The following is a 14,131-nucleotide window of genomic DNA, read 5'->3' as shown; positions in this document are numbered from 1 at the left end:
CCCCCCCCCCCCCCCCCAAGAGGAGACTTTCGCTGAGCACGGCTAAAAGAAATGCGGGGGTGTGTCACAGCGCTTTAAACCGTCCGCAGCCAGATGCTTGCTTGTTGTCTTTCCGAGGCCTGGAGAGACACAAGATAATGTCTCCTTTGAGAGTGACCAACATCGGCCAATGAATGTTTTATGGCCGCTCTGAGACAATGTCAATGATGTCTTTATTGCATTCACATGTTGATGAGCCTCGTTCCTAAATGAGAACCAAAGTCTGCATGCTCTGACAAAGAACTGCTGACACTTTGGGGGAAAACAATTGTTTTATAATGAAGCATGTTTTCCTAATGCTACAGCAGCTGTGTTCAACTAATATTTAAGATACAACATGTATTTTACAACATTATAACTGTCAAAAGATGATACACAAACAAATGAGGCCATACTTAATCCAAATACTATACTTGGTTCAAGTGGTTTTCTAAAGTGAGAGCAGCCTTTTTCTTTCTGTCACAAACACGATGTTGCTAATTGCTTTGTTTGTGCTGGAACAATTGCATGTCTCCTTTCTATTTTGTTCTTCAGGCCCCCCCCCCCCCCTCCTCTGAATATAGTGTTATGGTTTCAGAAGAAGTTTTGCAATACCAAGTCTATGTTGACAACAATTAATTTATGAGATTCCTCCTGTGCCGCCGGGAGAGATCCGCCTATTTGGATGTCTGGATGTCTTTTGGACTGGATGTCCCTCACCGTTTTCTTTCTTTGTGTTGGTGTTCTAAACTCTGGATTTCCGAGGACTATGGTAACGTCTCCTCAGATCTCTGCAGGGTAAATCCAGACTGCTAGCTAGACTCTCTGTCCAATCTGAGTTTTCTCTCACGACAAACAACTTTTGAACGTCCACATGTTCCACCAAAACAAGTTCCTTCGCGAGGCTACTTTGCAAAGGTGCTATACCTGCGTCCAGAACTGGGCACCGCCCAAGACAATTGGTATTGGTCTTAAAGAAATGCCAATACACCAGAACACAGGATGTAGTGTGGACTAGCCAGACCTTCCTCCGCTGCCCTGTGGAGGAAGGTCTGGCAATGCATGACCATGCCATACTTTCCCACTAAGCACCCAGAATCTCCTGGCTGCACAGCTGCTCGAGATTTCAATGCAAGGCTCCGAAAAAGAAAAACAGAAGACAATTAAAAAAGAGAAGCAGTTTAAACATAAGTGTGCAATTAAGTATTATGACTAGGTCAATTATTAGCAGGAGTGAAATGAACAATAGTGCAAATAGGGTTCAACAAGTCTCCTAAACCTGCTGCTGCCTTGGTGAAAACGGAGTGATAGAGGACTCCGAAGGACAAGAAAGAAAAGAGAGATGGTGTTGAGGAAGGAAAGAAAGGTAAAAAAAATATAAAGGTGGAGAACAATGTAAACTGTCTGGAGATGGTGGTCTAAGATCTTCAAAGGGTTTAAAGTTTCATGTTGTGGAACTTCAACGTTTTTAGAGCAGGGAAATGTGCAGATTTACGAGGTGTGGCAGATCTCTCTCCCTCGTTCTGCCCCTCTCCTCAGGGAAAGCAGTGGATGGCGTTCAAGACTTGGAGCAGGGAACTCAGGGGTTACACGTCACTATTTCCCTCCTCCCCTTCATCTACCTTCAGCCCCGCTGCTCCTCTCCCCCCCACACTTCTCGTCATCCCGACATCTGGTTTCAATCTCTGCTGAGATTACAGACGTAAGCGCAGCATCAACATCAACCCCACCTCCCCTCTCAACCCTCTATTTGGTACGTTGTGTTGCTCATTTCCAGGCAATCCCCAATGACTGATTTGGTTTAGCAAGAGGGGGAACTGGGATTACTTATTTGATTAAACTATAACTTATGACCAAGGTAACTTCTTCTTGGTTTCCCAGCTGAGCTGAGTAGTAAAGTTATGGGAACAGTAAAAGTACTGGGTGATAAATAGCAGGACACTGACCATAGCCTCGAGGGGTGAAAGGTCAGAGGTTAGGATACAGGAGTTGTAGGTCAGAGGTTAACAGGTAGCACATAGGCGGATGAAAGGTAAAAAGGTTGTTTATGGCTGGAGGAGAAAGGGCATGCTTCTATCTGGCGGGGCTGACCTGTCTGTCTCGGCTTCCTGCTGTGACCCAGCTCCTCCCGTCCGTCCGTCTGTCTGTCTGGAGATGTTGGTTCATGTTTTATGGGGTTAAGTAACTTTTAGTCTTGCATTGCCGGCCCTGTGTCCACAGCACTGCAGAGGAAGTCTGGCAACTGAAGCAGGGGTTGTGTGCATTTCTTCTTACTTGCAACCCATCGCAATGGTCTTGGGTTGCGCTAAGCTCTGGACACTCTCAGCAGTATCTCGCCATGTTTTGCGTCTAGCTAATCTAGATAGAGTGAGAGTCAGATCAAATGCCAACGTTCTTTGTAAATCTTAAAGGAGAATTCCGGTTGCTTCCAACATAGCTCTTTTTTTTTTTAAACGTGTAGTGCGGTCAGTAGCGAGACAAACGAAACCAATCAGTGTTGCCTACACCGTTTTCTCCTCCTGCTAGAGTTGGCACCCAACAGACTTCAACAGGGCAAGTTGTAAACAGGTTTTTTAGCCTCTAAAAATGTAATTACCAGTGCCTAGCTGTTTGCAGTGATTCCTTCCAAGTGAACACGGCAAATTTCAATGCAGTAAATGTGACAAAGGCAGAAAAAATATGAATTCAGCTAGTGCACGCACCTCTGTTGTTTTCCGATGAAGTCCACACTAGTTGCTTTGTCTAGGGTACAGGATCCATCATGAAATGGGATCAGTTAATTCATTCTGGGGCGGGTATTTACTTGTACCTAGTCTGAAGATTAGGTTAGATTTAAAGGCTCTTACCTGGTTAAAAAGGTAAATATTAAAATGTGGTTCTGGGTAAATGGTGGATAAACTGATGGCATGGAGGTGCATGTGGGTAAGAACAGAAACGGGGCATGTATCCAGTTCCAGGGGTCCCAGGGTTTATGCTGACGCTGACAGGGGAAAGGTTCAGAGTGCGTGTCCGGGTTAGGGCTCAGGTCCAGCTGGGTAACGTCCTGTTTCTCCCCGCTGGCAGCAGCTGTGGTCACAAACCCACAATCCTTCAGCCACACAAGCACACAATCTATGTCTCTTACCTTAAGAAAGAGACGGACAGATGGAGAGACAAGGGAAAAAAGTACCTCTCTGAGAGGCACTAAACTCAGGTAGAATGTAGGCCAAGTTCCCAGAAGCGTGTATGTTTGAATTTCTTTATGATTAACATTCACAGAAGCACCATTTATACAGCATGACTCGGGATGTGAAATACGAATGTGATCTGCAGTGAGCCTGTTCAGTGTCATGGCTCAGAGGGGTTTATACACATCTCAGTGTCACTACCTTCTGGTCACAGCTGCTGTAAAACAGATTAGCAACACGTGTGTCCCATAGGTCAAAATTGTCTTGGATTAAGGGTTTTGCTGCATCAAAACCAAACCTCCACAGCGCTGTGGAGGAAGGTTCGGATGGCACAGTCAAGCCTTGGGAAGGAACTGGTTTTGGTGGAGCATGTATATTCAAAATTAGTTTTAGTTGTACAACAGAAACCTCTGATTGGACAGAGGGTCTTGCTCACTGTCTGGATTTACCCTGCAGACATCTGGGGAGCAGTTGACCATTGTCCTCAGAAAATCCACCAGAGGTTAAAATTTCAACACAAAGAAAGACGAAGCCAACGGACTTCTGGGTTTTTGTGTTTAGGGGGTTTGAGGGCTGGCCTCGCTTTGCTGTGATTGAGCCAAAAAGGCAATGTCATACCTCCATGCACCAATGCGGATTTGATAAAATGTTTGAATTAAAATGTGATGCCACTTGTTTGCTCGGGCATTTGTCAATTTAATCTGATCAAGCTAAACCTCCGCAGTCCAGATGCAGCAGATTGGAGTTTTTAGTGTTTAATAATGTTTGTTGTGTTTTGCAATAAGACAACACAAGTTAACATCAGTGCAGAAGACGGGCAAGGTGGCTTAAATATTATTCAGCTAAAACTGATGGATGATGGGAAAGCCCAGAATCAAATCACTAGAGTGGAGGTGGAGCCCCGGGGTCATGATGAAATAGAATAATTGTCTTACTGCCTGAAATTGTGCTAAAAACATTTTCAAATGACAAAAGTCATTTGTTTCCATTCTGTATCAAAGGGATCAGATTTCAATTAGTATATCCATCAGCCCACCTCTGGCAGCTTACCGGACAACCACAACTTTATGCTGAGATGACTGAACTCATTAGCTCTCTTTCCTTTTTTCAAATATCAGTTAAGCCATTTGTCCAGGCACACTGGGTGAGTGATTACTATGCCTGAAGCCCAAAGGCACACAAACTGTGCTGATCCACACAATTCCAGTCAAACATGACATGGAAATGATTGATGATATTGACAATCAAACCTCAACCTGACAGAACAGCTTGATCTGGTACATGTCTTTGGCGTGATACACGTTGTTTTTCACACGGCAGATTGTGTTTTGTAATCAGCTCTTCATGTGTGTGCCCGCGAATGACTGACGCTTGAAACCACTCGGCTCGAAGTTTTCGTACCCTAAGTGTTTCCTGTCTGAATCGCGGGTTGCCGCAGAGCAGCTGGAGAATGTGCGGACAGAGACTGAGGTTTACTCTTAATTGGGTCTGGTAATCCTTCTGTTTATGGCCTTATTATAGTAGGAGGGGCTGTCAATGCACATTCCTCTAAACTGTGTGAGGCCGTTGTGGAAGTCTGCTTCGCTGGGATTGTTTGGGAAGTGCATCCGTGCAACGCGTTCTTGTAATTATATCATTGATGGATCCTGTTATGTACACTAAAGAAAACACACTTCTCATCATTTACTCAGTAGGACACCAAATTACTCCGACTAAAGACAAAAGGTAATCCCAGACCAATGCTGCTCCATATTCGGCCTTTGCACTGCGATCCAATGGACACAAATTGGTATTTTGCTTGTCAGCTCATGTTATGCTATGAGTGTGCATGTGTTTGTTTCTGTGTTTGAAGAGTACAGTGTGTGATAGAGCCCAGCACGTTGTCCTGGGAAACCTCTGTTTCTCTGGCTTCACTTACTGTGTCTTTTTGCATTTCGCTAAGCTTTCACTGTGACTTTCACACACTCACTCCTTCACTGCTCCCTCTTTGAGAATGCCACGCTCGCTCAGTGTTAAATAAGAGCTGGCACAAACAAGTTTTCCCGAAACTGAAGCTCAACTCAGGCGCCTTCTTACGTAGTTAAAGGGAGGTAGAAAAAGAATAGATGAGATGGGAGAGGGAGTAGAGAGAAATGTGGTGCTCCAGTTTCGGAGAACTGTCTGCTGTTATTAATGATGAAGAGAAGATGGGTTCCCCTGAGAGCCAATGAAGGTGGGGGGGGAGGGGGCAGAGGAGGGTTTCTGGTCACTGTCCAACATACACACAATCACACAGATGTCAGCTATTCCCAGTTCACTTAAAGCCACTCTAGATTTGTCTAAAACACAACAATATAATGAAAAGTACAGGCCGAAGCGAGTCCATCCTAATGAGGACCAGACATAAGAATACCCAGAGATGAACTTGGAACTGCAACAACAGCAGCACTGTCCAGGTCATCTTAACATGTGGGCCCCTATTTTTAACAATCTAAGCGCACAGCGTGAAGCACATGGTGCACATGTGTCCAAATCCTCTTTCAGGGTCTGTGCGTGGTTCGAAAGGGTAGTACTTGTTGTTGTCATTGATTCATAGGGGTGTGTTGGGCCTAACACACAATCAACCAATCAGTGTCCTCTCTCGTTGCCCTTAAAAGCCAGGCGCGTTTTTACCTTGGTGCATTGCTGTGATGATGGAGGATTTGCACCGTAACAGTGTTTGTAACCTTTAGGGTGTGTAACCAGCATAGTGTGCGCGCACGCTGTTCATAAGCCTAGGCACATTTTCTCTGATGCGCTGTTAAAATAACAATGAACTGCTGCGCTTTTGACTTTAGACCAGGTTTTTGTTGGTCAATGGCGCGATCACTTCCCGCTGCCGCAAGATGGCAATATATCCAGAATGCATCTGACCACACCTCCCTGTAAGACTGGCATGCCCGTGGGCGCAGGTGCATTACATATTTAAACAACCTGGCCGCTGGATGGGAAATTGACAACTGCGTTTGCGTCCTAAAATAGCAAAGACACTTGCATTGGGATTCGCACTGCGATGCGCCGGGTGCAAGATAGGACCCTACTCCTTATTTGGGAGCAAAAGTAAGTCCAGTAAACCCTGTTGCCACGTTTTGTGCAGTTTTCTGGAAGAGCCTCAACTAAGGTCATGACTATAAAACCTCGACATAGTGAACAGGGTTTTACTTACTGTCTGGCCTGAGACTTTCCCAGTCTGAAGATCATTTATGGTCATAATCATTATGGGTGGGAATCACCGGGCACCTCATGATACAATAACGATACGGATAATATCACGACAATGATACAATCAGAGCAATACTGCGATAATCAATATGGGATAGAGAACCAGCCCAATTCTTTCAAAAAAGCAGAAACGGACCCAACCGAGGCTTGCCCTGTAGCTACTGTAACACATACATCCAATAAACCTGTGTATTTGATGTGTCAGGTGTTGGGGTGAAAGAGCTCTGCCCCCGTCCTGACCCTGTCATTGGTGAACAGTATCACGCTACCAGGAAAACTCTGTGGAATCATTCAGAGCCCAGCTTTGCTGAACAGCTACACCATGGTGCGCTACAGCCATCTAAGATGTCACAGACTATCAATTAATCGTTGCATTTAAAAACTGTTACTGCCATCTGCTAAGTTGGTTTAAGCTGCATGCCTTGGTCTTCCACTTGCCTGTTTCCTGCCTTTTACTGGAGGATGGCTGAGGCCTTGGACGTGCCGCTCCTACGAGCGGCCTGCCGTCCTGCTGACAGTGCCGCGGTGTTGTAGTCGGCTGTTTTCTGGATCGGTGGAGCTGGTGAAATGCCTGAAAGCCGCGCTCTCTGAGTTTGGTTTATTTCAATGCTTATCAGCTTAAGTGTAAAACCTCAGGGCCATGATTCATGGGCGTTATCAGGTCTGTGGTCAGCGATAAGGGGGAGTCTTGCAAATAAGAGGATGATTTGTGGAGGAGTTGTGACCAGGCCTGTTTCCACAAAGTTACCCTGCTTTCTGCTTACCCCTTTATCTGTGTGAACTTTCACCTCAGTTGGGTCAAAGGTCGCAGCTAAATGGTTAAAGTGACTACATTAGCATCTTCCGTCCTTCTTTTTAACTTGTTGACATTCAGAGGAGCCTCTTCAGAATCGGTCGGGGGAATGAGTTTACATATGATGACTGTTGTAGTAGATGAGTTTTTGGCACGGCCTGAAGTAAAAAAACAACTCCACTTTAACTCCAAAAACAAACTGTCTTCATCTCACAAGAGAAGAAATTGGGAAACTGGTCTGTAACTTCGGCGCGACTTAATGTGCACACATAGCACACGCCATCTCACTCAGGACCGATGAAGACAAAAGGAGAGAGAGGGGTGGGGGGGAAATAACATTCAGCAAAGGGGCGCAGCTTGGAGTCAAACTTGCGGCCCGCTGTGTTGAGGAGTATTCCTCCTATACATGGGCACCTGCTCTACCAACTGAGCCATGGGGGGTGCCCAGGTGAGTGGTGATTTACCAGGAACGCTCAGTAGGTCTTTGTCTTTTTTCCTCCTCTGGCCTCTCACTTCTTTATCTGCGCTGTTGCCAAAACCCTGCGGGGATTTCTCTTTTTTTCCTCCATCGTCCCCCTCCTTTTACTTTTTCTCTCTCTCGTGCTCATTCTAGGACTGCAAGGCCTACGTGGTAAGTCTGCTAGCACTCTCTGCACAGTGGCGCTCTCCTCCTGTCGCGTTCTTATCATCGACAGACCTTTTTATGCAATACTCACATGCTCCTCCTCAGCCTTCTCCTTCTCCCTTTGTCACTCCAAATCCCTCTTTTCCTAAACCCCTGTCTTAAATTATCTTCATATAAATCACAAACACATCATTTCCCAATATTGAATAGATTTTAGGCATGACATAAATGACGTGCAGGAGAATTCCTTCCCGGAGGCTAATGTGGCTTCTGAAGGGTTTTTTATGGCAAAAAGAAAAATCCAGATGCAACGTTTTCTGAGCACCACATATGATCAGTGATCCGGTTTCACGTTCCATGCCAGACATACCGTTCACATGCACAACAGTTCACTGGCATAGAGGTAAAAAGGCCATGGAAGTAGGTCAGGTGTGTGATGGTCGTTGGCTCGCCGACACACACACAGAGAGAGGCGATGAAGGATGCGTGAGTGGAGGTGGCAGCGGGTTTGTTTTTCACCACTTCTCCAACATCCGGCCCTCCCTCTGGAGCTCAGCGGGAATATTACACACGCCGGCTGCTGATTCACATATCACACATTCCTGTGTGAATAAAGAGAGGCGATGGGGGAGGTATTGAAGACGAGGAGAAGGAGACGGGGTGATTTGATACAGACGAGGGGGCATCAGGCGCTGGAGGGAGAATGAGGTTGGCATGCTGTGTACAAGAACACATAAGTCAACCAAAAGAACTACAAATCATTCTCCAAACTGACACACGGTTACTAATAAACAGATGAGCTGATCCATCAATCACAGCCTGTATGCATTAGGCCTGCAGGATATGAGGAAATACAAGAGATGATCAATTGAATATTGTGACAACGATATTTCTTGCGATAAATAAAACCTAAAAAAAAAATATCAACCCTTGTTGTCTTCCTGTCAAAATTGAAAATCAACACTTGTTGTTGCTTTTTTTCAAGGTTTGTCCCTTTTTTAACATTTTACACACTGCGCAACGCTAACTGGTTAACTTTTAGTTTTACAGTTATTTTTGGAATTTATGGTCAACAAAACTCATTTTTAAGAAACTAAACCTAAAGTTTGAGTTAGAAAAGCAGAAATTAGGAATTATTTTCACTAAAATTAAAGGAATGGATGTTGATGGATAATCAGATTGGAATATGTCAACTTTTACTCTATACTATTTCAAAAACACTTCAATTTCTTTCTCCAAATTCAATAAAATTGAATACGACGCCCCAACATGAAGGATAGTAGAGATTTGTACTTGCCGAAGAGCGTTGTGTGGAATCAATCATGTTACTTTGGGTAGTTAAAAAGAACACTGATATAGGAAAACGGGTCCATTTGACCCGAGGACAACATGAGGGTTAAAGTACACTCAGTCTTGCTGCTTTCAGTGTTCAGCTAAAGGACAAACGATTTGCTGTTATATTTGATAAGAATTCTCAACATTCTTTCATTGAACATTGATTTGAAAGTAGCAACAAAGCAACACTAAAAGTGACTATTACACCTTAAAGTGCAGTTTCCCACTGAGATTGTCTTCCAACACAAACATCTCTGTGTTTTGTGATATGGCGCATGTGTATATTGCCCCCCCCCCAGATATTGCGCAGCCCTATTATGCATACAGTATGTGCAGTATGCACTCATCGGAGCCCATATTTAGAGCTGTGTGTAATACAACTGTGTGTACTATATGTGTGTAGCATATTTCATTTGGCAGAGTTCCACATAGTTACACAACTTTGGGGAAATGAGGGCTGGTAACTAGACATGTCCTCTGCAAAATGACGTCATTGATACATATCAGCTAAATCGTCATGCACATACTGTACATTAGCATGGACACACTCACGTTACACACCACAGATTAAAGTGCATGGTGAGGTTTCATCATTCTCTTCCTTGCCAGAATGTCTTTTTTTTTTTTTTTTTTTTTTTTTTTTACCAAAAGGCCCATGTTATGAAAGAAATCCCTTTTTCTGGGATTTGGGGTGTTATTTTGTGTCTCTGGTGCTTCCACATGCACACAAACTTGAAATAAAAAAACAATCCATGGTATTTTTAGTTAGATAAGGTTTCTGAATATTATATGGCCTCTGGCTTCCGTGTCCGGGTGAGCTGTAGCTCGTTCTCATTGGCAAAAACACTGCAACAGCCACTAGTTGACCATAATCTCCAAGAGAACTACTTCCTGTCACTGTTCTGCAGGTATTCCACAAGTCACCATCGTCTAGAAGAAGTCTCCCAGCTAATACTGCCTTGGGACGACCAAAGCTGGAGAATGAGTTATCTAGCTGATGGGATCTTGCATAGCTACTGAGCATGTGGGACTCTCATAAAGATGGTAAAGAAGTGAGATGTCTCACTCTATAGCTAAAACAGAGACCTCAACACACAGGGTCAAAACAGGATCTGCAGCAATGTGCAGTACAAAAAAAAATTTGAAATGCTTGTAGAATTCTCTAAAACCTGACCTTCAGAAGGACCCCCAAACCACTCTTAATGTCTAACTCCACTGTTTATCATACTACTGACTTAAGGTGTACTTCTACATCAGAGGAAGACATTGTACTGCAGTATTTACTTGACAGAACGTAGTAGATGTAGAATTTTGTCAGAAAATATAAAAATTAAAATGTGTACAAAAGCAGTAGCTACATGGGATGTAACGCGGGTCTCATTTAGTGAGAGCAGAGAATGACGGGCTCTGGTGCTAGTGACAGAGTTTTCAACAACAAAACTTTTTTTTTTTTAAGTACGCCGAGGAAAACTCTGGTGAAAAAGCTGCGAGACACTTGACCCCAGGAGAATCCGATACTGGAAGAAACTACTGTATGCTCTTATTTTAGTCTACATACTGTAGTACATGTATTTAAAATCAGTAGCCGGTACATTTACATGGTTCAAACTGACAGTGGTGGTGTTTGACTGTTTCTGACCCAAATTGCTTTGTCGCCCTTCTGGCTGTTTTTGAATATGGGGATATTTTTTGCAAATGTCTCTTAAAAAACCCTGTGGCATTTCATTTAAAACAGTTTTTATTTAAAACAATTATACTTATCAAATAGAAATAGAGGCCTGCCTAAAATAAAAGCCTGGTGCCTTCCGCGGTTCAGGTTAATAAAGGTCCCGGCTGTTATTTGAGGTTTTACGGTAAGCATATTTCAATAATTTCTCCATGGTCCTGATGGACAAGAGTGGAACATCACACTATGACAATCGATTCCCTGTCAGCGAACAATGAAAGGCTGGCCATCAACCTCTCAAAATCTAATGAAATCCTATTATGTTGTCAGCCGCCTCCCCAACGGTTCAGCGTGCATCGGCTCAAAGTTCACCTCCCTCCTCCCTCCTGTTTCACGCCCAAGACCTCTGAGCCAGATTAAAAATTCCACTCCACTTTCTTATTATTTATGAAGTAATTAATCGTCAGTCAGAGGGGAAAATTGCTTCTGGTATTTCATATGCACTTCCTGGAAATTATAGAGATGACGTTGTGAGGTGAGGCAAGAGCAGTGAGATGAGTAATGAAGAGAGGATATGGAGGAGGGAGAGATGAGTTCAGATGGAGGGCAGGAAAAGGCGCTGTGGTAACATTATGACCAGGACGTCCATCAGAGATCAAAAGGGCATCAGTGGGAGCGATGGGGCCGGCTAGTGAGAAATGTCATTACAAATGTTGTATTTGGAGAGAAAGATAACACAGACGGACAGAGATAATTGAGAATAGCTCATTCTGACCTGTGATCCTAGTCTCAGTGAGTCCAGGAAAGGAGCGCTCGGTCCGTCCGACCCACTTAAGGTCTTATCGCTGCCCAAGGGGAGTCGAGTGCAGATTTGAGTCGCATGTGCTCAGATGTGCTCAACTGTTCATGGCATAATGTGTCTTACCCGATGACAGTCGAGTCAGACCGGCTCTGGTCGTGTGCAGATGTTAGTTGCGCGTGCTCAGATTTAAACGGTTTAAGACATAACTGTCATACTGAAATTTTGGAAAATCCATGAAACAAACTTTTCTCATTACAAACATTAACAGAAGATTGGAATCATTTAAAAAACGGTGTAGCTATTTATGGTTGGTTGTTTGCTAACGATAGCTCAAAACGCCATTTAACTGAGTTTGATGCTAACTTGTAGCTAACAGTGAACCAACTTGGTTAAGTAGGTCCATTTATACTGTGTTGGCATTACAGAAGTCTCTCGTTGGCGTCTTATATATGCTACTTGTCGCAAAGTGACACATGCATGACTCAAATCTGCCTGCCAATTGGAAGGTTGGTGGTTCAATCCTAGGCCCTGCAGTCCCATGTTGAAGTGTCCTTGGGTAAGACACTGAACCCCAAGTTGCACCAGAGGTCGCATGGACGAGTTCGAGGGCAACCGGATGCCAGGACTCATCCGTGACTCCAATTCTTTGTAATTTTGTAAACTTGTACTGGATTAAGATGAGTTCTTTTATGCTGAAAGGCTCGATCCGACGAACTAGGTCATCGAATTGTTGGGCAGACATTCTGAAGTATCCAAAGTGCTTCTTTGTCTATCGTACTCATTTGTTTCACGAGGCTATTATACTCACCACATTTCTGTCTGCAGTTAATCAAAGGAAGGACATTCCACCTTTTTTTTCGTTTCTTTGCAAGCAGGCTCAAAAGCAGCTGTTCTTCCTCAGCCATTGACTCTAATATCATCTCCGCCATTGACATTGACATCAATGCTGCTCCCAGTACTGCCATTGTTTACCTTTCTCTTCTTCTAGTCTGTAGAAATAGCAATGTCAGCCTTTGCTCAGTTGCGACATCTCTGTTTAGGAGAAGACTGCAACTAGTGACACAGCCACCACGCGACAGTATGAACACTTACAGCGATCCCATTCCCACACCGTCGCGTGGTAGGTCGGGAATGGCGAGTGTGCTGACCACTTAAATGATCCCATTTCAAAAGGAATAGTGGGGGATAGAGAAAGGGAATCCATTGAACTGACAAAACCCGTTTTGAGAGTGTTTGTTCATTTCACATTGGGTGACCATTAATAGAAATGCGAAAGTAATTGTAGTGTGATAGGAGATATTCAGTTTAGTTAAATGAGTGGGATCTAAGCAGGTTATGCTACATTCATTTACATGCACGCATTCTTCTATAGTCCAGGGGTGGGTAGATGCAAGTGTTAAGGATAATGTAGGTGTGTGGGTGGAATAATGAATAGCACAAAATGTAATTATCTCTAGCTGAGGTGGGTGGAATACACATTTCCTGTTTACCCAGTTTATTTTAAATCCCCCCCCCGCCTTAGCCCTAGATTAGATTTTGGGTTATTGAATGTGATTTCCAAGCAGTCCTTGATATAGATACACATGTAAAAGGAAAATTAGAAAAACGCATTATTTTTGAATCTGCTCACGACACTGAGACACTTTTAGCTTCAAGATCGAGGGACTCGGGGCAGAATGAAGGCCATCACGCTCTCGTCCTGTCTCGAACTTCCTGCTTCCTCTGTTCTAGGAAATGAGACGCACATGTTTTATTTAGCCATTCGAAAATGGGGAATATGGTTATATCTTCAATATGTTGGTGATCCTGAATGCCCCCTCAGGCATTTCGCTGCACACCACTTATTCGCGGCCTGGCGTCAGACAGGATATGAATCTGCCACTGACTCATTGATCAGCAAAAGTCACCGAAATTTTTAGAGAGACTCTCCCAGACTCAACACATTTCCTTGTTTTGACTGCTTCAGTGTTGACACTTCAGACCTGGAAAGCTCTAATTCACATTACACAACCTGCCACGCTGCACGCCGTCATGCGTCTCCTTACCTCGGCAGTAGACATTAATGATAGGCTGTTAAACACTCACACATTTTTTTTTTTCCATCTAGCTTTGACTTTGATCAGCTGATTTCACAAGCACACATCAATGGACGTGGCCAATATTACCCAATGTGTTACCAAACAGGTGGAATTTCCACTGGCACATGTGTTTAGTACCTGCAGGCAAATCCGATTAAACACATACCTCTCAGTACAGCCACGAAAGCCCTTCGGCACTTCATGGTTTGAGTTAAAGCTACTTCAATCTATGTTGTTATATTTCCCACGGATCAGTTGTTTACTGGTAACAAACTCACATTGAATTATCACCGGCTGCTTTTTCCACCTAGATACATAGATCTTCAGAGTCATTTAACTTACATGCCTGAAATTGGGCGCGTTGGGCATTCCCTTCCCTTTTCCAACATCTCTGCTATTTATCTTTC

At 43.9% G+C, this 14,131-nt stretch overlaps 1 long non-coding RNA gene across 1 annotated transcript in view; it reads right to left on the bottom strand.

Annotated features, from left to right (window-relative positions):
• The window catches only part of LOC117950200, a 20,866-nt gene extending 12,417 nt beyond the window's left edge, over nt 1–8,449 (bottom strand). Inside the window, exons 1-2 of the long non-coding RNA XR_004657839.1 lie at nt 8,440–8,449; nt 6,437–6,443 (exon numbers count right to left, since the gene is read on the bottom strand). This is a non-coding gene — a long non-coding RNA (uncharacterized LOC117950200). The remainder of the gene's footprint in view (nt 1–6,436; nt 6,444–8,439) is intronic.
• Nucleotides 8,450–14,131: the final 5,682 nt, after the last annotated feature.

Source organism: Etheostoma cragini, chromosome 9 (assembly GCF_013103735.1).
Source record: "Etheostoma cragini isolate CJK2018 chromosome 9, CSU_Ecrag_1.0, whole genome shotgun sequence".
NCBI classification, from domain to species: domain Eukaryota; kingdom Metazoa; phylum Chordata; class Actinopteri; order Perciformes; family Percidae; genus Etheostoma; species Etheostoma cragini.
The sequence above is the reverse complement of the archived record's forward strand: the minus strand, read 5'-3'. Positions and strand labels throughout refer to the sequence as shown.